Source organism: Falco naumanni, chromosome 11, assembly GCF_017639655.2.
Source record: "Falco naumanni isolate bFalNau1 chromosome 11, bFalNau1.pat, whole genome shotgun sequence".
Taxonomy (NCBI): domain Eukaryota; kingdom Metazoa; phylum Chordata; class Aves; order Falconiformes; family Falconidae; genus Falco; species Falco naumanni.
This window is the reverse complement of record NC_054064.1, coordinates 17634550-17654468: the sequence shown is the minus strand read 5'-3', so window position 1 is coordinate 17654468 and position 19919 is coordinate 17634550. Positions and strand designations below refer to the sequence as shown.

The following is a 19919-nucleotide window of genomic DNA, read 5'->3' as shown; positions in this document are numbered from 1 at the left end:
TGGTTTAGGTATGTAATAAGTGCCTGCTTTTCAGAGAAAGTAGCTAAAATATTAAATCAAAGAAAAAAGAAAATGTATGTACATATGTATGCACTTTGAAAGCCTCCTGCTGAATTATAAATACCTTTGAATCATAAAATATAAAGCCTGACAGTGATTTCTATCAAAGTTTGAACATGCAGTTTCACTTGTTCACAGCACAGCCTGTGTGCGCTATCATGTTAAAACCAGAGAGAAGACAGACACAGAAACATCCTGTAGGTAAAAAAATAAAAAACAACAAACAACCACCAAACACAAACCTGACTGACAGATTGAGCAATTATTAATGGAAATCTCAACATGGATAGGCACACAGAGCAGACTCCTCTAGGAACTGGCTTTTTTCACACCAGTCAATAAATGAATCATAAGAGGTGAGGTTCTTCCTTCCCCTGGAGATGGGGGGAGGTTAAAAGTGCAAAGGCACCTCTGTAACAGCCAGCAGCTGTGCTGGTGCAGTACAGATGCTGCGATGGGACACTGCTGCTGTGCTGGCAGAAGCGGTGGCTTGCAGGACTCCCGTGGGCACCACCCAAAAAACTACTAGAAAAATACTTGAAGTTGTTGTGGAGCGGAGGGCACCTAACCCTGAGGAACAGCATGTTGGGGACTGGCAAAGCACCCGAAAGCTGTAGTTCTGGAAGCAGGCAGCCTCTCTGGTGCTCCCTCCATGCCACACACCCAGGCTATTGCCTGTAGCTGGGCAAAGGATGCGCCAGGATGGGCTGTCACAGCTGTGGAGTCAGGGAGGTCTATGGGGCTGAAAGACGTGAGCCTTGTGAGAAGCGGGGGAGCCACAGCAGGGGCGGGAGTGGGGCTGTGAGTGTCATGACACTGGCAAGGTAGGGCCAGGCTGGCTTGTGGCAGCGGCAAGCTCTGCCCACCCTGGGCAGTCAGTCCTTGCTCCAAGCCAGCAACTGGTCTGCAAAGCCTCCGCTTATGGTCACAGTGATATTTCACCCCTGGGTTGATGTCCTGGCCCAGCCCCAGGAAGGAGCCTGATGCCCAGGGGCTGCCCCTTGTGCCTTCTGGCCTGCCCTGCTCCCTGGCTGGGGTGGTAGGATGGGTCCTGCTGGCTGCGTCCTGCCCTGCTGAACCCCCTAGGCAGCCCCTGGCCACAGTGACCTGGAGGGCTGGGTAACCATGGGCAAGGCAGTCCCATGAACTGCAAGCAGCAAAGAAAAATTTCTGGCAGGAATTGTACGACTGAACCTCAGGTCATCATTGTTGTCTGTAATTCAGGGAGGAAAACCGTGAAGGGAGCTGGAGACAGAGTGTACAGAGCAGGAGGGAGGTACCGCATCTGCAGGCGCAGTCCGAGGAGCGTGGAGGTCTGCCCAGGAAGGAAGAGCTGTGAGCAGCTCAGCAGAGATGGAGGAGGAAGCAGCTCTGACGGAAACGATGACCTGGATTCTCAGATCACTGAATTGCAGGAAGACTTAGTGTCTAATTGAGCAGCCAGCAAAAAAAACAGTAGAAAAGCAAATCAGAGCCTGATGAGAAACTGTAAGTCCTTCACCCAGCAGCAAAGTTTTCTGGAAGGAGAAAAAGGATGGCACTGTCTGAGAAAACAGTTTTGAGGTCAAGCTGGACAACAGCAGAGTCTTTCCAAAGCACTGGGAAAGGAATCTAGTTGAGCCAGCAGAAAGTTCCTCAGCTGAACAATATATAGGAGCAGGTCCAGGAGGCAAATCTCAACATGTGGTGAAGGCAGTCACATTGCCCTGGAAATGCAAAGGACAAAGCAATTGTCCCCTAACTCTGTGGACATTCCTCCTATGTTACCAAGGCTACGCAGCTTCAGTAAGTAGGAATTGGGACATTCAGTAATTGTATATCATTATGACAGGTAATCATATCATATGGGCATCTTTTATTGATTTTCATTGCGGCTAAAAAGGATTTAGTGTGAGATGAAGCCATTAATACATGGAGATGCATGGATTTCCAGCAGCAACATGCAGAAATCTGAATAGAGCTCTACAAAGGAAAAACCCTTCCTGCTCTGGAGAGTGTGTATGTTTGTGATGCCCAGAAAGGCCTTGCAACAGGGTGTCCAAATGACTGCAAGGTCCACAGGAGCGGCTCACGTGGCAGCACACCTTCGGATCACTACAGTTTACTGGTGCAAGCCCTCACGTGGATGCACTTGCATTGACTAGAGATACTTCCAACAGTTTAGCTTGTCTTCATAGGTGTCAAGAGCAAGTTAAACCCAGTTAATATTATCTGGATTTGATACACATCAGGTACAGGGTCAGCTGCTTTAAAGCTGTACCTTGAGGCCAGATCTCTTGCCTCTCCTGCTAGCAGGATGTGCTGCTCAGAGCACAGGCCTTCGACATAGCTGTGCTGCCACCGGCCCCTTGGTGGGTTAACCTGCAAGCTGCCACCTTTGTACCACCCACATTTCTCACAGGGGGGTAATTCCTGGTGCCCCATCCTGTGCCCAGGGCAGGCTGCGCTTTCAAACCACTGCAGCCTGCCTGGCACTCGCTGTGTGTGGTGGGCACCTTCTGCCCCATCCCTGATCAGCATGGTACCTTCTGCACCTGCCTGTGCGCAGGTGACGGGAATTTAGGGAGATCTGGGGTTGGTTTTCCCAGGCTGGGTGCCAGAGCAGCAGGCAGCAGTGCTGGGGGAAGGTGAAGGGGCTCCTGGTTATGCATGTCCAGTGAAGGCTGTTTGTGTTGTTCCCTTTACAGAAAGCATCTGGAGATACTAAAGCTGGAGCCCTGTGCAACCCCAAGGAAGATGTCCAGAAGTACTGAGTGATCCACTAGCTGTCATCAAGAGACAGACAGACATAGCGAGGTGGGTAACCAGCACAGGCAGAGTAATGTGCCTGGGGACACCTGGCCAGCAGCAGAGCCTGCTATCAATAAAAAAACATAGGTAGGTAGCACTTCACCATGGAGTGCTCTTGCTAAGCATGTGAACGCTGCCTCTCGGATCCCTCACGCAGCACCAGAGGGGGTAATGCTGCTCTGTTCACTCACAGCAAACCTGCCTTTGATAGCATGAAGTAACACCCAGTTTTCACCTGCCACTTTTAAAGACAGAAAACAAGATCTAGGAGCTGTAGCTCACTAGGGGAGCATCACAGCACTTGGTCATGCTTTTTCATTCTCCTCCCTGGTGGCTCTCCAAATTAACCATGTCTTTTTCTCCACTCCCATCTCCATGACTGCAGGTCTCCAGTGCATCCTTGGGTACCCTCTCTGCTCTTCAGCTGCTGCTCCTGCATGGCCCAGTCTCCTGAGGTCCTACACTGTCTCTGGCAGCTCTGTGCAGTTTCAGAAACCTTGGGGTGTCTAAAGTGGAGGGTAGGCAAACTGTGCCCTGCTTACCTGCAGCCATACTGCCAGCCTGTCCTCCACTTTCTATGAGCCCTTCCTTGTCGTCGTCTTTGGCTTCCATCCGGGCCTTGGTAGCATACCAAGAAGTTACAAATGATCTCCAAAATCTCAAGCATTTCACTAGAGTCGTAGCTGTCTGCAGCAGTGAAGCAAGTGGAGAGGGCTGATGGTGCTGGGTCTGAGTGCTGCACAACTCGCTGTGACACTGGGAGAGCATCTCCTCCCTCTGCTCCAGAGGAAAGAGCTGGAAGGAAAATGATCATGTGTGATCATTGTGTTCATCTGAGAAAGAATTTAATTTGTTTGTGGATTCAGCTGCCCAGTGCAAGTGTAAGCACTGGCAGGTAAGGGCAAGACACTGTGTCTCTTCTTTGCTTCTACTGGTTATCCAGCATCCCCAGGTGAGTGAGGGCAGGGGTCTAAATGGGATAGTCCAGTGGAGGGTGGTCCATGAGGGAAGGCCTTTCATGAGCTGAGAAGTCCTTGTAACTTCCTTCATCCCTAACTTTAGGATAAATCCATTAGCAGGTTTGGCTTTTTCCCTGTGCCTTTCCTTCTCCCCTCTCTCCCTGCTAGTCTCTTTACACAGTCCGGTGGGTAACACTTTCCTGACCACAGAAGTCAACCAGAAAGAAAACAGACATTGAAAACCCACTGTCACTTGGAAGGTTGTTCATGGTGCGGGTATAAACCAGACACAGCTTTAACAACAAAGCACTTTTTTTTTTTTTTCTCCTGTGGCTGCTTCTCCTATCAGTAATGGAAACAAAGCGGTGCCCTCTCCGAGCACGTTATCCTGACTCCCCGGAGTGGCAACGACGGCCCTGGAGCAGCGCCAGGGTGACCCTTAGCGGGTCTCACGCCTTGCCTGCCGGCCACGGAACCGGCACGCAGCTGTGACCGGTGCCTGTGGCAGCAGCCGGGGCTGACCCCAGGTAGCCCCTGCGATGGGGCGGGGGGCGGAGGGGCACGGGGAGGGGAGGGGTCCGCGGGGGCCGGGCCGTGAGCAGGGCGCGCTGCGCAAATACCGCGGCAGCGGGATCGTGCCGAGCGCCAGCCCCTTCCCCCGGGCTGCTCGCCTCGCCCGCCGCCCGGCTGCTGCCCACCGCCGCACCGCTCCGGCCCCCTTCACCGAACGCTTCCGCGGGCCCCTCCCCACGCGTGAGCCGGCGGCCCCCGGCTGCCCGCCCGTCCCCAGGCCGCGCTCGGCTCCGCGGGCCGGCAGCGACCGGCGCCTCTGCCCCCGGGGGTGCGCGGGCGGGGGGGCGCGCCGCCAGGGGGCGCCGGGGAGCGGCCGGGACGCGGCCCGCAGTGGCACCTGCTGTCGGGGCCGGGCAGCGCCGCAGCCCCGGCGCTCTGGGGGGGCAGCCCCGGCGCTTCAGGAGCGGCCGCGGGTTTTTAACTCCGTTTGCCAACCACCAGTTTATTTCACTCGACCCAGGAAACGCTGGTAGGATTTAGGCGGGATTGCGAACCAGACCCCTTCGTTCCAGCGGGAGTCGTGCCCGGTAAGGATCTGCCCGTTAACTGAAGGGACAGATCACCGCAGGGATCCCTTCCCACACCGGCCGTGCAAGGGCTCATCGGGATGGCTTGCGTGGAGCCCTCGCCCAGATCAGAGATCAGCTGTAGCTTGAGAAGAGTTTGCTTCCAAAGTCTGATCGTCTTTGAAGCGTCTTCACAGTAACAGATCAATGTTTCTCCTTTGCAACTTTTCCTTATCCCAATTGTGCTGCAGAACTGGGCTCGTGAACAAAGAACCCTTTCTTAGGGCTGAGATAAACTCCTTTTATAACAATTATTGGAATATCCCAGTCAAAGGCTGCAGCCATCTCTGATCCATTTCAGAGCCCAACAGCAAGGCTGTTACTGGTTCCCTTTATTTGTCCACATACGTTTTTTTTTTAACCACGGTGCCCACTGTGCATGACAGGTCCTGAGCCCACTGTGGCCACGCTGCTCCCTGTGACAGTGGCCAGCCCTAGCTGTCGTGTTACCATGTGGCCATGACTGGGTGGTGTAATAATTTTTGCTTTTGTCTTCCTTTGCAGGGCTGTTAAAACCAGCAGCCGGCGTCAGGTGAGCAGAACAAGGCTGGGAACGCTAGGTGTGGAGCACGCGAAACCAAATGAGCAAAGCCCTGCCCCTGGGAGCAGCCTGCTGACAGGGGTGGTGGGTGGAGAGGAGGGGGTGCCGGGCCTGGAGCTCGGTAGGGGGGAGCCTGGGAAGGGCCGAGGGTCCCTGGCTAGATGAGCTTGCTGCATCTGAAGTGCCGCAGGGGGTGGCCTGCGTGGGAAGGTGGGATGCTGGTTAGGGATGTAAGAGGGAGGAAGGAACATGTTAGCGGGCGTCATCCAAAGACAGATTTCATTTGCTTTGAAGATCTGTTCTCTCTTTTCTGTTAGGGCATATGGAGTTGGCTGCATTGTGTCCTGAAGCCATGTGGATGTTGGTTTTTCTGATGTAACGAAGGATTCAATGGTGCATAGCTTCCTGTAATGTGGTCTGATAGGACATCTTCAATTTGCCACTGTAGACAAGTTTCTTTGATTGCTTTGTGACTAGTGCAATTGGAAACATATTCCAAACACAATGATGGGAAGAAAGGGAGGCCTACATTTCCCTTCAGTGCTCCCCATGTGATCTATCTGGATCGTGTGCCCATGCAGTTTTCTGTGGTTCTTGTGCATACAGCTACCCACTGAGTGAAGTAGGAGTCTCCCTGCTTTCTTGACATTAAAGGAGCTATTCTTTCAAAGCATGGGGTTTTCCAGGTTAGTAATAAAAGTATCATTGTGCTTCTTAAAGGTAGAGTTCTGCAAGTGCAGTTCATAAACAAGTGTCATGGGATGTCTTCAGAGCAACTCGGGGTCTGCTCCACTTCCACAGAGATCATGAAAGTCTTGCTGTTGACTTAGATCTTGCTATTGACAATATTGTGCTTCACCTCCAGTTGTTATTCCAGCAGAAGAGAGGTCTCCCAAGGCCCTACATCACATCTGCAGGCCCTTCTGGCTGTCAGCCCATGTCCTTTGTGAAGCTGCGCCAGGCACTGATTTACCAGAGGCACAGTAAAATGCTGCATCTTACCTTAAAATTCCTGAAGACAGAAACAAATTCACAAGCTTTGGTCTGCAGGTGTCAACACACAAACCTGCCTGTCCAGGTGGGAGAGCTCAGTCCTCTCCATCAGCTACATTCGGGGTTTTCAAAGTCCTGCATCAGCATTTTTCAAGCCTGTACACGTTTGAACAGGAAAAAAATAATCTGTAAAACTCAAGTGAACGGACTGGAAAAAGCAAAGTGGAGATCCAGCAAATGTGTGCGTCTGATCCATTCTGGCTTTTTCACGCACTACCGATGCCATCTTGGAGGAGTTCTAGAAATGTTTGCACCACATCAAGCAAGGACACAGCTGTAGTGTCCAAAGCAGGTGAGATCTTGCAGGTTGGCATTCCAGAGGTCCATGTACCACTCCACTGTGACACATGCTGCACTTCATTGGCAAGTTTTGGATTAGCTTTGAGACAAACTACAAACCATCATCCAGCCACAGATTTACTCCCAAGAGCACAACGAGCTTGTCCATGGGTATGGTGACTTGCAGCTCTTATCCAAACGATCCGGCTCTGGGAAAGGAAAACGTAAGGGTCTCACACTGATGTGAGCTCAGTGATTTGAGGCTTTTGCTGTACTTAATGGCTCTGATAACTGAGTTGGGTGGAAAGACCATCTCCTCTCTGTTTCTGCTCCTCCTGTTCTCTGCAGGCCCAAAAGGAGGACGTGAGGGCACAGCCCACCTCCTATGTGAAGGCAAGTGAAAAGGGGAGGAAAGCACTCTCTCTTGCTTGTCTCCTACAGCCCTGGCACCAGCAGTGTGGAGCTCACCTTGTCCTTCTCCCTCCCCAAACTTAGCAAGCCAGGCAATATTTTTAGGACAGATTCTGCTCACCTAGATTTTGGAACTTCACACAAGAATAGATAACTCAGAATGCAACAGGGCTGAACTTCAGGGATCTTCACCTCCCCCCACCCTCAGTTTCTCAGGTTGGGACTTCATCCCAGACCATTATATGCTTAGCCAGGCACAGCAGAGATCAGCTCTTCCTTCCTGTTCATGCAGTCCTGAGCAAACTGGTTGTACTTTGTTAGAAGAGTAAACAGCAACCAGCATCGCAGTCAGCTCGTTTCTACCATCATCACTGATCTTGAGCTGTCAACTGCTTTTGCTGTTTCTTATTTACTGGCAAAGACACTCAAGCCAAAAGTCCTTTGGGAGATGCAAAGACAATAGAAGGAAACATTTGCCTGATGTCTGATGTTACCGCAAAAGGCTGGCCAATGCACATAAAAATATTGGACTTATGGAAAACTTCATGGGAAAATTACAGGATTAAGACCTGGGCTTCTAAGGACCTACCTGCTCCCTGACGCATGCTCCAGTTCTGGCTGGAATATCAGGCTTTCTCAGCAGACTCCCACCCCTAAAGCTGAAGGGCTTTTGGGCTTAGGTAGGGCACGGTACACAGCAGTCACAGCAGCTCCCTAAGTCATTCCCTGTTTTCTATTCCAAATCTCATCATGTTATCCACATTTTCTAAAAGGGACAGCTGCTCCCGTCTGACTAGTCCTGATGTAGAGCACAATTTAAACTCAAGACACTGACTGCCCAATCCTTCCTGGAGTTCTTCCTTTGGTGCATTTTGACTCTTCCCTTTTGCACCAGAAACACCGTAGTTCAGACACAAGTTGTGACTGTTCTGTGCAGCTGCTGCTTGTTATCATGTCAGATTCTTTTGTATCAAAAGAGATCCTGTCTGTGTATGAAGTGAATCCTAGTTATAAAAGAAGAGAAAAATGTGGATGCCCTGGGGTTAGGGATGAGCTGTGGGACTGTGTTAAACCCTGGGAGATTAATTTCTGATTCTGCGAACAAGCTCCGAGTGGGAAATGCTGCCTGCTACAACTAATGTGTTGAGACCAAGTGTATGTGAGGGTTGCATCTCTGGAAAGTGTTGTGAAGGACCACTGTCAGTGCAGGAAACCTAGAACATGTTGCATGGTCAGCAGGCATAAATTGGACAAGGTAGACTCTCTTCAGTGGATTTACTGTAGATTTAGTAACATTTCATTATTATTTCGTATATATTCAGATTTACATCCAAGCAAAGGGGTTTGCAATGGAAGCAGCTGCAGATCAGGAGGACAATGTATGTGAGTACCAGCAGAACTCACATCATAGCAGCACCAAGTATAGGGTTATGTAATTTGGAAGCGTGGGTACCTGTCTCTTACCTTCTGTTGCACTAACCTGAATTTGTTTTGCAGAGGAACACATACAGGAAAGGTCTGTGTGGCTATTTTTGAAGAGGAAAGACAGAAGAACTTGTTGATAGCAAGGAGAGTTTGAGGATGAGTTCAACAACAGATATTCAGATGTGAAGAAGAAATTCTGCAGTAGGCACCAGTAAGACAAGCTGTTCTATATAGGAAACATCTAAATAAAAATGGGAGTTGATAGTAACAGCAAAGAGAGAGACAGTTGTTTTTTGGGTTTTTTTCCAGAGGTTTGGAACTAAAGCAGAGAAATTTGATATAGAGAAAACCAGGAATATAGACCTGCCAGTATCCTCCAGGCCAGCAACGCCACAAAATGGCATTTGGAAACTAGACATGTACCAGAAGCTTTCTCAAACACTGGGAATCAAGAAAGAGGCGGTCACAAATCTAACTTCAAAATATATTCAGGATGCTGTTTCAATGGACAGTGAGGATAAAGAGCTGGAAATCTGGAGTCCAAATACATGGATAACAGAACAATACCACGTGCAAAAAGCTCCTAAAAAACGCACTGCAAACAGGCTTAAAAAAGACTTGGTAATGTACTGATCTTGGGGTCCAGAGGTGTCACTTGAAAATAATGAAGTGCTGTCTCACTTTTGGTGACTTGAGAGCACACTTGCAAATTATTCCAGGCTGTATTAACAAGCATGTGTGGACCTGAGATTACAGCAATGCCAATTACAACACATGCCAAACTAGCAGCCAAAAGTGGGCTCACGAGTCACAGGGTGTAGGGGAAGAGTATAGGGCACGTTAAGCTATGAGACCGCTTTGTTGTAAAAATATGAGCAAAATTTGGAAGCACATGAGAACTGCTAGCATTTTGCTGAGTCCTCAGATCTGAGCCTGCTAAATTAATGTTTAAAGTAAAATAACAAGATTTTATAATATGTTTCTAGCTAGTCATTTGACAGCTTTCCACAGATGGCCTGAAGTATGTATGAAAATATAATACAAGTAGAAAATTTCTTGTCTAACTTTACAGAATTCTTATGTGCTCTCTCTTGTGCACACCTTCTACATGTCCTGCAGCAACAGTCTAAATGTAATGATTTCATGACCACTGGTGTTTTTGGGGTGGTGATACAAGGCTGGAAAAGTGGAAGCAGAAGAAACCTAGCAAGAAAGATTGATGTTCCTGGTAGGAAAAAAAAGAGTGTGGAAATGCAAGGGACTTGCGAAGCAAAGGAAGAGAATCAGTGAAGGCGGTGTTAGCAGCACTCAGTTAATCTAGGAAAGTGTAGAGGTTGGCTGAGGTGCAAGATGGAGAGACGCTCATCAGGAGCAGGGACCAGCACAGGTGTAGATGCTAGCTGAAGCCCTCTAAGCAGATGAGGTGGTCTCCAGAAGGTGCCCCAGGAGACATCTGTGTCCTTCACATGGGAGAAAGGAGAGGGCATGGGTGCTGGAGACTCCCAGGGGGAGGGCAGGGCACAGATGGTAGCAAGGAAGAATGGCTTGTGTGCTGGGGTGGGGATGGAGGGAAGACACTGGGGTTCTGGTCCAAGGGGCTGTGTGGAAATGGAGAAGGTGGCAGAGAAGAAAAGCAATTCCAAGAAACAGGAGGGAATATGGCTTCAAAAGGAATTTGCAGTCAATGGCATCAAAAGCAACAATACAGCCAGCGGAATGGGAATGGAGGAGTGAGAGGCTGTGAAACATGGTGGTGCAACCACTGGAATAAAGGTTTAGACCAGGGTTGTTAGGCTGGAGTTGGCTGTGGTGCTGGCTGGAATCTCCCATTCAAAGGACAAGGAAGAAGAAAGGTGGGTCAGGATGGGATCTGGGGACAGTGAGAGATTAGAACATGCTTACATTGGAGGGCTTGATGAAGGAGCCTGGAGGAAAATGAATTCAGAGAGGTGAAGAATGGAGTAAGGGTCCATTGGTACAGGCTATTGGGAGGTGGGAGGAGATGCAGTTTCTGGGGTATTTGGACAGACAAGAGCAGAGAATGAGAAATGCTGTTGACTGTGTAAGAGCCATGGAGAGTGCAGGAGAGGACCAAGCCTGGCTCAGACCCAGGAGAAGCTGGCAGTGCCCTGCACAGGGATATAAGAAAGAGAAGGACTGTGTGAAGGAGTAGCCTGAGGTGGTGGGCAGGTGGGCTAAGGGGAAGGAAACTAGAGGAGAAAGACTGGGAGAGAGGGTGGAACAAGAGGCGCTAGGGAAGAGCACGGATGTGAGTAATGGGGAAGCAAAGAGGAAGGAAAGCGTACAGCAGTGCAGCAAGGCTTTCTGTGGCTGAGGAGTGCAAGAGAAAAGGCGATGGGAGTCAGAGAGCAGAGCTAGCGTGAAGGTGGAAAGGATGGAGAGATGAAAGTGTTCCGGGGTGGGAGGGAGGGGGAGAGACAAATGAATAGGCAAATTATAACTAATGCAATAATTAGGTGCTACAGGAGTAATCTGATTGTCACCCAAAAAAAGAGGGCGTTTGTGAGTGAGGGGGAGGCATGATCAGGCTGGCAGAGCAGGCAGGCAGAGGAACAGAGGTGGGCTGAGCCCTCCTGGGCACAGAGGCAGCGCAGCGGGAGCAGCAGGCAGCAGATGCTGGGGCTGCAGTTCCTATGGCAACATATGCAGGCGAATGCAACAAGTGTGCAAACGTGGCGGCATTAGCAGGGGACAGCTTGGCACGTTTCCATGTCACGCTGCTCGGGGTGGTAGCAGAGCCATGTACTGTCCCTGGGTACCAGGGCTGCAGGGTGCTGCCCCTGTGGAAACCGGCACAAGCTACTGGCACGTTTTGAGGCCAGGCCCCCTCACTGCTGGGAGGTGCATTTCTTGTGCTTTTGCTCTTCCATCCTGGGCATCCCGAAGCCCAGCAGAACGAGGGCCTGCTGAGCATCTTGTCAGCAGTGAGCTCTGTGTTGTGTGCCACATGGCGAGGAGGTAGCTCTGCAGCACAGACCTCTGGAGCGGGTGATGGGAGAGCGAGCATCCCTCCCTCTGGTCCCTCACACCCATGTACCATAAGGCTGGGGTCTTAAATCTCCGGTGCCCTGCCTCGGCGTGGCCTGCTGCAGCTGGCACGTGCCTCCAGGCACCTACAGTGTGCAGCTGCCTTCCAACCAGGCTATCACAGCCCAGGGCCAGCCTGCTTAGGGCAGGCAGAAATAGCACACGCTTTTCACAGGCTGGGCCCTTATTCTCATTCCTCGGTAATTTTTGGCAGAATTTTCCCTTCCTCTCCTATTTTATCTCCTGTAATTAACCAGCACTTTGAGCGTGCAGCTATTCCACAGCATTATGCTAATGTCCCATGCTAGACAGCTGGAGACAGAGCACAAAGGCCGATTTTTCTGCCCAAATAAGCAGCGTTTCCTAAAGCACTGCCATCAGACAGGCAGACCCCATCCCTGCGGGGTGCTGAGCAAGGGTGCTGCTCCTTTAGCCTTCAGGAGGCGCCCTGGCAGAGGAGGCAGCCGGCAGGGGGCCCATGGGGGCCAGGCTGCCCCCCCCCAGCGCAGCCTTGCTCCCGGTGAGGTGCATCAGCCCCCCAGAGCAGCGCGGGGGGGTGCCGGCGGTCTCCAGCCGCGGCTGGGCGTGCAGCAGCGCCGAACGGCAGGGGGAGCTCTGGGCGAGGCAGAGCCGCAGGACGGCGGCGGCGGCCCTGGGCGGGGGGCGGGCGGCTGCCGGCACGCTGCGCCGGGTGCGGGGCTCTTAAACTGCAGAAAGGGGGTGAGGAAGAAAGGGGCCTGAGAGAGGGAGAAGGGGTTGAAAAGCAGCCACCATGGAAACGCAACGCCGGGAGAACTTTAGGTATGAAAAGACATGAAAGAGGCGAGCAGGAGAAGTGTCTGGGTGCTCTTTCCCTTGTAAGATCTAAGGCTCGGGCTAACCAGGGTGCCCGGTGCTAAACGGCTCTGAGGGGGAGGCGGGTATCTTAGCTACTCGGGAGTCTCTTCCGTGTATTTAAACGTTTAAAAGGGCTGGCTACATTATTTTTTTTTTTCTCCTGTGGAGAATGCTCTGTGTTGAGAACTATTCTCAAGTCAAATTCATTTCACAAAGTTTCAGTGACATTTTGAGAGATTGTAGCGGCATGAATTCTCACCAGGATCAAAGCAAAGTGGTGAATATGCTTTTGTGGCTGTGTAAACGCATCCACTGGAAGATGATGGCCATTTCTGCCACACGTGGGATGACAGCAGTAACAACAGCCACATCACAGCACCTACAAAGCCAAAGCATGGATGTGACTCTCCAGCCACAGACATCTGAGCAGGAAAACAAATATCCTGGTCTTTTCACCCCTCATTCCCGTGGTGCCCGGTGCAGCGCAAGAGTGGGCATGATTCATTCTACAGTCTCTGGGCAACCCAAGGGAAAACCATCTGCTAATTTCAGTTCCTGATGTCAGAATGTATAATTACCCTGACAGAGCAAAACATTATTTTGGGTTAAGGCATGATCAGACCTTCCTTCTCCCACTACCTGTTTCCGTATGGTGATAACCTAAGTTGAAGGGCTGGGGGAAGGTATATGTTTAGTTGTTTTGTGGTGGCTATACAGTGTAGGCAGGGAATTATTTGCTGTGTAATACATAAACTATTGCCAGTGCTTTCTCTAATTAATTTACATTCAAGATAAACACAGAGAAGATAATGATTTGGAGATTACAGTAACCTGCTTCCCTGCCGCTGCACACATGTGCAATACTCCTCCGCAGAAGATGAAGCATGTTTCAAATGAGCGTGCTGATGGCCACCATGGCTGTGGCTAGGAATCGCAGGAATACCTGGGATCTTTAAGGTGTGTTGTGTTAGAGTGGATAGCCTGCTGCTAAACTGACAGTGGATATCTAATTATAGAAGCTTTAGGAACTGGAATACTTTGGTTTATTGTCATTGCATTTGAAAAAGTATTGGCAAGAAGACCTCAGAGGTGGAGTTATATCATGTTGTTGCTATGTTTTCCCTTGGGTAGAGTGTCTAGAATGGAATGACTAATTTTGTTTGATCTAGTATATGTACATGTTAAGTAGCAGAAGGTGCTGCAGTTAAAGTGAAAAGATTAATCTAGCCTTTTCAAGCAAAATCAGCTTCTCAGTGCTGTGTTGGCAAGCCTGGGTTCTGTAGGCTCCCAGGCACAAACATAGCAGCCCTGCTGCAGTTGTAGAGGTGGGAAAAGATCTCCAAGTGCCTCTAGGTCCCTGATTAAGAATCACCATTGTTAAATAAGCTTTCTCTGTTCTCCTTCTACAGAATGACTGGTGGTTTCTTTGCTCCATGGGAAAACAGGAAGACAGAGAGAAGATTCAGCACGTAAGAAATAAATGATATATTATTCCCTTACCCCTTTTTTCTGCTGTTTTTGCCTGGTCTTCCCCAACTTTATTTTTTTAATGGTCCAGCTGGCAAAGTCCTTAATCTTCAGCCATGTGAATGACTGGAGAGCAGTCATTTGCAGGCTCTGAGCATTTTGGTCCTGCATATGTTCTTTCTTTTTCCTCCTGCTGCTCAGAAAGCTTTGCCCAGCTGTGCACCTCATTATGCCCTTGTGGCTAGGCTATTTTAAGAAAACTTCTTCTAAAGGAATAACAAAATCAGCAAGCTTTAACTATTGTAACTGTGGTATTGGGGAAGTAAAGGTTAAGTGCTAGCACAGGTATAGCTAAGCACTCCGCAGATAACTGGCTTGTGATTTCTTTAAAGACCACCATTTTCCTAGATCCAGGTGGGGCACTTAGGTTTTGTGTCAGCCATTTGCACACAGAGCTACAGCCATTCCACTGAGAAAGCCAATCAAGATCTGAAGAGGGAAGAGGGTTTTTAGGCATGATTTGAAGAAAGAAGTCTAAAATGTCCCAGGAGGAGGTAGGGAAATCATTCCGGCAAGCTGGGCTGGACAAGCTGTGACAGCTGAAAGTTTCTTTTGGTCTTACCTTGCTAATTCTGGTTATGACAGGGCTTTAATTTTTATTTCCTATTCAGCTTCCATGTTTAGTGTTTAGTATTTGTGGAAACCAGGGTGAGCAGAAAAGCTAGCAATCACACAAGTAATAAAGCACAAAATTAAGAAAATAGGAAGAGCTAAGTAGATGAAACGGACTACTTCAGCCACAGACTAAGCCCCCCACCCCAGCCCTCTGGCTCTGAAGATCTGAAGGTACCTGATACCTCCATGGTGGCACCTGGCATGCTGCTGAGCTGGGATCTGAGTATGAAGCTGCCCTGTTACCAGGCATTACATGTGACTGGCACAGGCTCTACCTTGGGCTGACCAAGCAATGCACAACCTTCTTCCTGCTTCTGCCAAAAGCAAGCCCTGGTCGGGTGAACAGTCAGGGTGAGGGGTGGGTGATGATGGTGTTTGCCCGCAGCACAGCTTACTGCCTTCCTGCCGCACCTCCCTTCCGTCTTAGATGATGCTGTGTGTTTCGTGAATACGTAGTTCTTTATTGATAAGTACAGAATGCAGCAGATGGGCCATTAGTTCATATAACCGCTGGATGAAAAGTGAAAACTAGATCTGCTATGTTAATCAAGTGCTGCTTACCATGCGCACCGACACGGCTGCTCGTCTTGTTTCAAAACACAAAGGTACTTGCTGAGAATGAGGCCTCGTCCCCCAAATCTCCATTCCATTTTTAGATGGCCGCATTGCACATTGAGTGAGTGGCTTTTTACTGTCACAAATGAAATAGAGACAGTAGAGCACGTTGTGGGGTTCTGGATGCAATTACAAGGGGGAAGAAACTGCTTTTAATCTAAACAGTCGTTCTCATGTTGTAAGATAGAGGGAGTCCTCCTTTTTTCAGCACAAAGCAAAGGTAAGGAGAGAGTGACTTTTTTCAACCAGGAAGGGAAAGAGATGCGGCTCAGGATCAGACTAGGCTGGCTTGCAAGCCCTCCAAAGGTCACCATGCTTTTAACATGGAGACCGCTGTTGGTGGCATTTGAAGACAAGCATAATAAAGTGTCTTCAGAAACTGGATAATTCCAGTCTGGATAATTATTCAGCTTCAGTCTGGATAATTATTTAAGATGGTCTTATAAAGTAGCAAAGAAAGTTGGTTGGCAGGTTAAAAAAACAATTACAAATTGATGGAATTATAAATGAACCTAGCATGGTAGGGACAAAGTTTTGCGATGCTTTTTATAGTGGAAAAACATGCTGCTCTGGTTTTCTTAGATATCTTTGGGATTGTCAATAAAACTGTAGTAAAGATTTTCTGACATAATTTAGTTAAGACTTTCTGAAAGCTTTGACATTGTGTCCTGGTCACGGTGTACCGTGAGCTGCAGCAGCCTTGCAGTGCAGAAGCACAGCCCTGGGGTGACAGGTTTCTCTCTCTTCTCTGGAGGAGTGGAGCCCCCCCCACCCCCCGGGCTGGCTCTCCATGCAAGAGCCTCTCCGCAGCCAGCTGCAGGCACAAGGAAAGCGGGCCCTTGCCAACATCATCTGACTGCAGGGCAACAAACCAGCTGCCAACACATTGCCTAATTTTGCCTGGAAAGTCAGCCTGCCACTGCGGGAGGCTGTGAGGCACAGAGATGGCACTAAGGGGTGAGTGGGTTGCAAGTGGCAGGATTGGGACTGGTAAGCGTGAGTGCATCCCCAACCCCATCTTCCTGCCCATGTGTCCTGGATGAGGACCATGGGATGAACTGTTCAGCACTTAGAAACACTTTTTCTTGGGACAAGGTGGCCAGTATCCAAGTGACTCATATGCATCCTCCTCCTTATTTAAACTGGAGTCTTCTCCTTCAAGCTTTGCCCATTCCATGAAGCCTAACCGCCGTGTTTCTGGAGAGAGGAAAGCCATTTCCCTGCCCATATCTCTCTTCTATGTTGCCATCTGCACTCCTTCCCAAGTAACTACCTCATCTACCTTGGAATATTCCCCCTCATCTTAACTTTGCTTGGGAGAAAAATTTGTCAGCCCACTCAAAGCCAGGACAAGCATTTCGCAGTATGGATTTTCCTTGCAGTTTCTGAGGAACCGCTGGCACTCGCTATTTTTGGCACCATCTCTTCCTTATGTTCACCTTCTGCTGCTGTCCCTCCTGCACCTGGCTCCCTTGGACTGAGCTTGGACACCTGCTGGACAATGTCAAGCAGGCATATCTGAGATGCACAGGATGGTTCGTTGAGAGAAAGAAAGAACTGGAAACTATCTCAGAGTAAATTGTCAGCTTTTCAACCTGGCCAAAACCATAACTCTATTGAAACTGATATTTTCTGAAGTGTTTTAATGATACGAGAATGGGAATAATGCTAAGGTGGAAAAATCTGACACCTTTTGGCTAGTCAGGGTTAGGGAATTTGAAAAATTTAAACTAAAGCACAGCTGTAAAAACAAACAGGACCAATTTATCCTGTGAGGCATATGGCTGCATTGCAATTGCTTGTTAATGTAATCACTAATTCAGTCCTCTGAGCCATAGATCAAAATAACAATATTAGTTTATTTTAATTGTAAAGGGCCAACGTCAAAACTGTGCAAGTGGAAAGAAGCCATTTTTCCTCTGTTGACTCTGTTTTTCTGGCATCTCTTTTATCACATGGAGCTGGCTGACTTGTACTTCTGCTAAAATAACCCTATAGACTATAGGAGGATAGCAGAACATCTGGGACATATGTTTGCCTGAAACTGAGTTCTTTCAGGTTTTTAACCCTCCTCCTCTCTCTTCTATCCCACCTCAGCATGTCCTAGGCAGCCAGAGCCAGAAACAGCAATCTAGAAAGAGCTGCCCAAAAGCACTTAGGCTTGAGCCCAGAGAAGACCAAACCTGAGACAGTGGGAGAGGTCTCTGCTAGGGAAGCTTGAAAGAAAGGAATGTAAAGAGTTTAAAATAAATAAATAAATGAGTTACGTTTAAATACATATCACGACAAGGGGAAACAAAAACAACAAAGCAAGCAGCCCAGCATACGTTCTGTAGGAGGTAAGTCCTTCACACTTGTGTTTGCCCTGTCAGAAAGCGACTCTAATTGGATCTGGATCTACCCAGTTCCAGGTGTCTTCTGCCTCGGGTCCCCTGAACTATTCATTTGTTTTGCTGGTGTGCCTCAGCTTGGCAAGGTGTCTTGATTGCCAAGTGAATGTGGATTCAGCTAGCTCTGACCAGCTCTGGCATTTGAAAAAATCCTTTTTCTTCCGCTTGAATTTCTCTGCCAGCTGCCTGCGAGTCAGGGTTTCCCAGCCAGCAGCTCTTGTTATTATCTGTTTTCACTTGCCTTGATGTTAACCAGATTGGACTGCTTTTATCTCTATTAACCCTACATCACCGTGGAGCCCCAGTGTTACACACCCTGTGTGACTTGGCCACCGGGTCAGAGCAGAAATACATAAATAGAGAATAAATTCACCTTATTGAGGAAACAGTGAGGTCTAAAAAGCTGGCCAAAAATAACACGAGTGCTGATGATCTCAGGGAAGAAAATAGCTAAAAGGCCAGATGAAGGTACTAAAAATCAAAGCTTAAAATAATTGACAGCTCATCAGACTAAATCTGAACTCTGCTAAAATTCTGCACCAGATGAAAACTCTTGTTATGAAAATAGTGCTGAACAGCTGAGAGCAGGACAAGCTGGCCTGATTTTCTCTGGTCTCAGAAGCTAAACTGCTGCTAAGAAGTGCTTTTGTTTGTAACCTTAGATACATTTTACAGTCATTTAGACCAGAGAGTCTGATTAAAAATGCATCTGCAAATACAGAGGGGAGATTCTCAGTCTTTAAAGAGCCATAAAGCTGTTTTGAACAAGCACCTAAGGATCATTTCCCATCTCCTCCAGTTCCTAGAAACCATGGGAATGAAGCAAACTGGGAAGAAGACGAGCCAGTATTTTTTTTTTAATTCCATTCTTGATGAAGTTCAATATAGTTTCAGAAGTAACAGGTTACTCAGTGCTAGTTAACCCAGATCTGGTCACTCGTCCGGTCAGCGTTCAACCAAGGCTTCAGGATATTGGTGCCCTTTCAGTTACAGGAGAAAAAAACAAGTTTCCCGTGGATTTTGGAGTGAGGACGGGGTTCAGTTCGGCCCCTGCCCCCGCCTGCGGGGCGGCGGCGGCGGGATGGCTCCGTGCGCTCCCCCCCGGCCGCCGCTGCAGCCGCCTGGAGCTGCCCGCTCCCCCCAGCGGCTCGGGCACACGCAACAGAACTGACTTTTCCTCCCAACACTTTATATCGTTAGAACGCATCATTGGAACGTGTCGCTGTTTTGTTTACCTCACGCACCACACTTCGTTCACCCGCACCAGGAGAAGCGGCCATCGATGGCTTTGCTAGCCTGAGCGCGCCGTGCAGCGTCGGCTGCGCCCTGCAGACACGGCCCGATGCCCCAGGCAACCCCCGCGCGGGGCTTCGCTCGGGCCGCGCAGGCCGCCGTGCCCCGCAGTACCGGGCCGAGCCCCGGTCCAGGCAGCGGCCAGCGGGGCGCGGCGGCCCGCAGGCACCTGAGCGCGGCGGCTGCGCGGGGGGCGAGCGGGCGGGGCCGGCCCGGCCCGGCCCTCACATGCGCGGCGCCGCGGGAGCCATTGGCCGCCGCCGGGCCGCGGGGCCGGCCCTCGCCGGCAGCCGGTGCTGTCCGTGCGCCGAGCCATGCGGGTGCGCGCCGCATACGGAGAGCGCGCTGCAGGGCGCTGCTAGGAGCCGAGCCCGCCCGGCCCGGCCCGGCCTCCCCCTCCCCTCCGAGCCCGCCGCCGCCCGCATGGCAGCGCCGCGGGAGTGACCGCCCCGGAGAAGGTCTGCGTCCCCGCGGCACGGCACGGCCCGGCCCGGCGTGGCGCGGCCGGGCGGCTTTCGGGGTCCCTCAGCCCGCGGGGCCGTCCCTGAGGTGAGCCGCGCGCGGGGCCGGCGGGGAGGGGGCGGCATCGACACCGGCCCCGGCCCCCCCGCCTCTCCCCGCGCTCTCCCCGCGCCCTCCGTGGCCCTCGCCTACTGTTTTTTTTTTCCGCCTTCAAACCGGCCTGGGTCGGTTCGCGCCCTGGCTGCCGGCGCCGGTGTGCCCGGGGCGCCTCCGAGCCTGGGCGCCGCCGCCGGGACCCCCCCGCCGCGCTTTCGCCTCGGGGCGCGCACCCCGCGGGCCGTGCCGCCGTGCCCCGTGCCGGGCCGTGCCGTGCCGTGCCGGGCGGCGGGGCTGGGAGCACGGCGTGCCGGTGGGAACGCGGCGGAGAAAAGCGAGCTCCGTCCCGGGGCCGGCGGTGCGAGCTCCGAGCGGGGGG

General features: G+C 50.6%; 1 protein-coding gene and 2 long non-coding RNA genes across 3 annotated transcripts in view; all 3 read left to right on the top strand.

Annotated features, from left to right (window-relative positions):
- The first annotated feature begins 3543 nt into the window (after positions 1-3543).
- On the top strand, positions 3544-9821 carry LOC121095940. Its single transcript, XR_005830266.1, has 3 exons — positions 3544-4336; positions 5453-5480; positions 8730-9821. It is a non-coding gene; the product is annotated as an uncharacterized LOC121095940 (long non-coding RNA).
- Positions 9822-12353: 2532 nt separating this feature from the next.
- Positions 12354-14041, top strand: LOC121095671. Its single transcript, XR_005830182.1, has 3 exons — positions 12354-12506; positions 13334-13499; positions 13952-14041. It is a non-coding gene; the product is annotated as an uncharacterized LOC121095671 (long non-coding RNA).
- A 5242-nt stretch (positions 14042-19283) lies between these two features.
- Positions 19284-19919, top strand: part of LRRC8D (leucine rich repeat containing 8 VRAC subunit D) — a 53423-nt gene continuing 52787 nt past the window's right edge. Inside the window, exon 1 of the mRNA XM_040610253.1 lies at positions 19284-19531. The gene's annotated coding sequence lies outside the window, so the exon portion shown is untranslated. The remainder of the gene's footprint in view (positions 19532-19919) is intronic.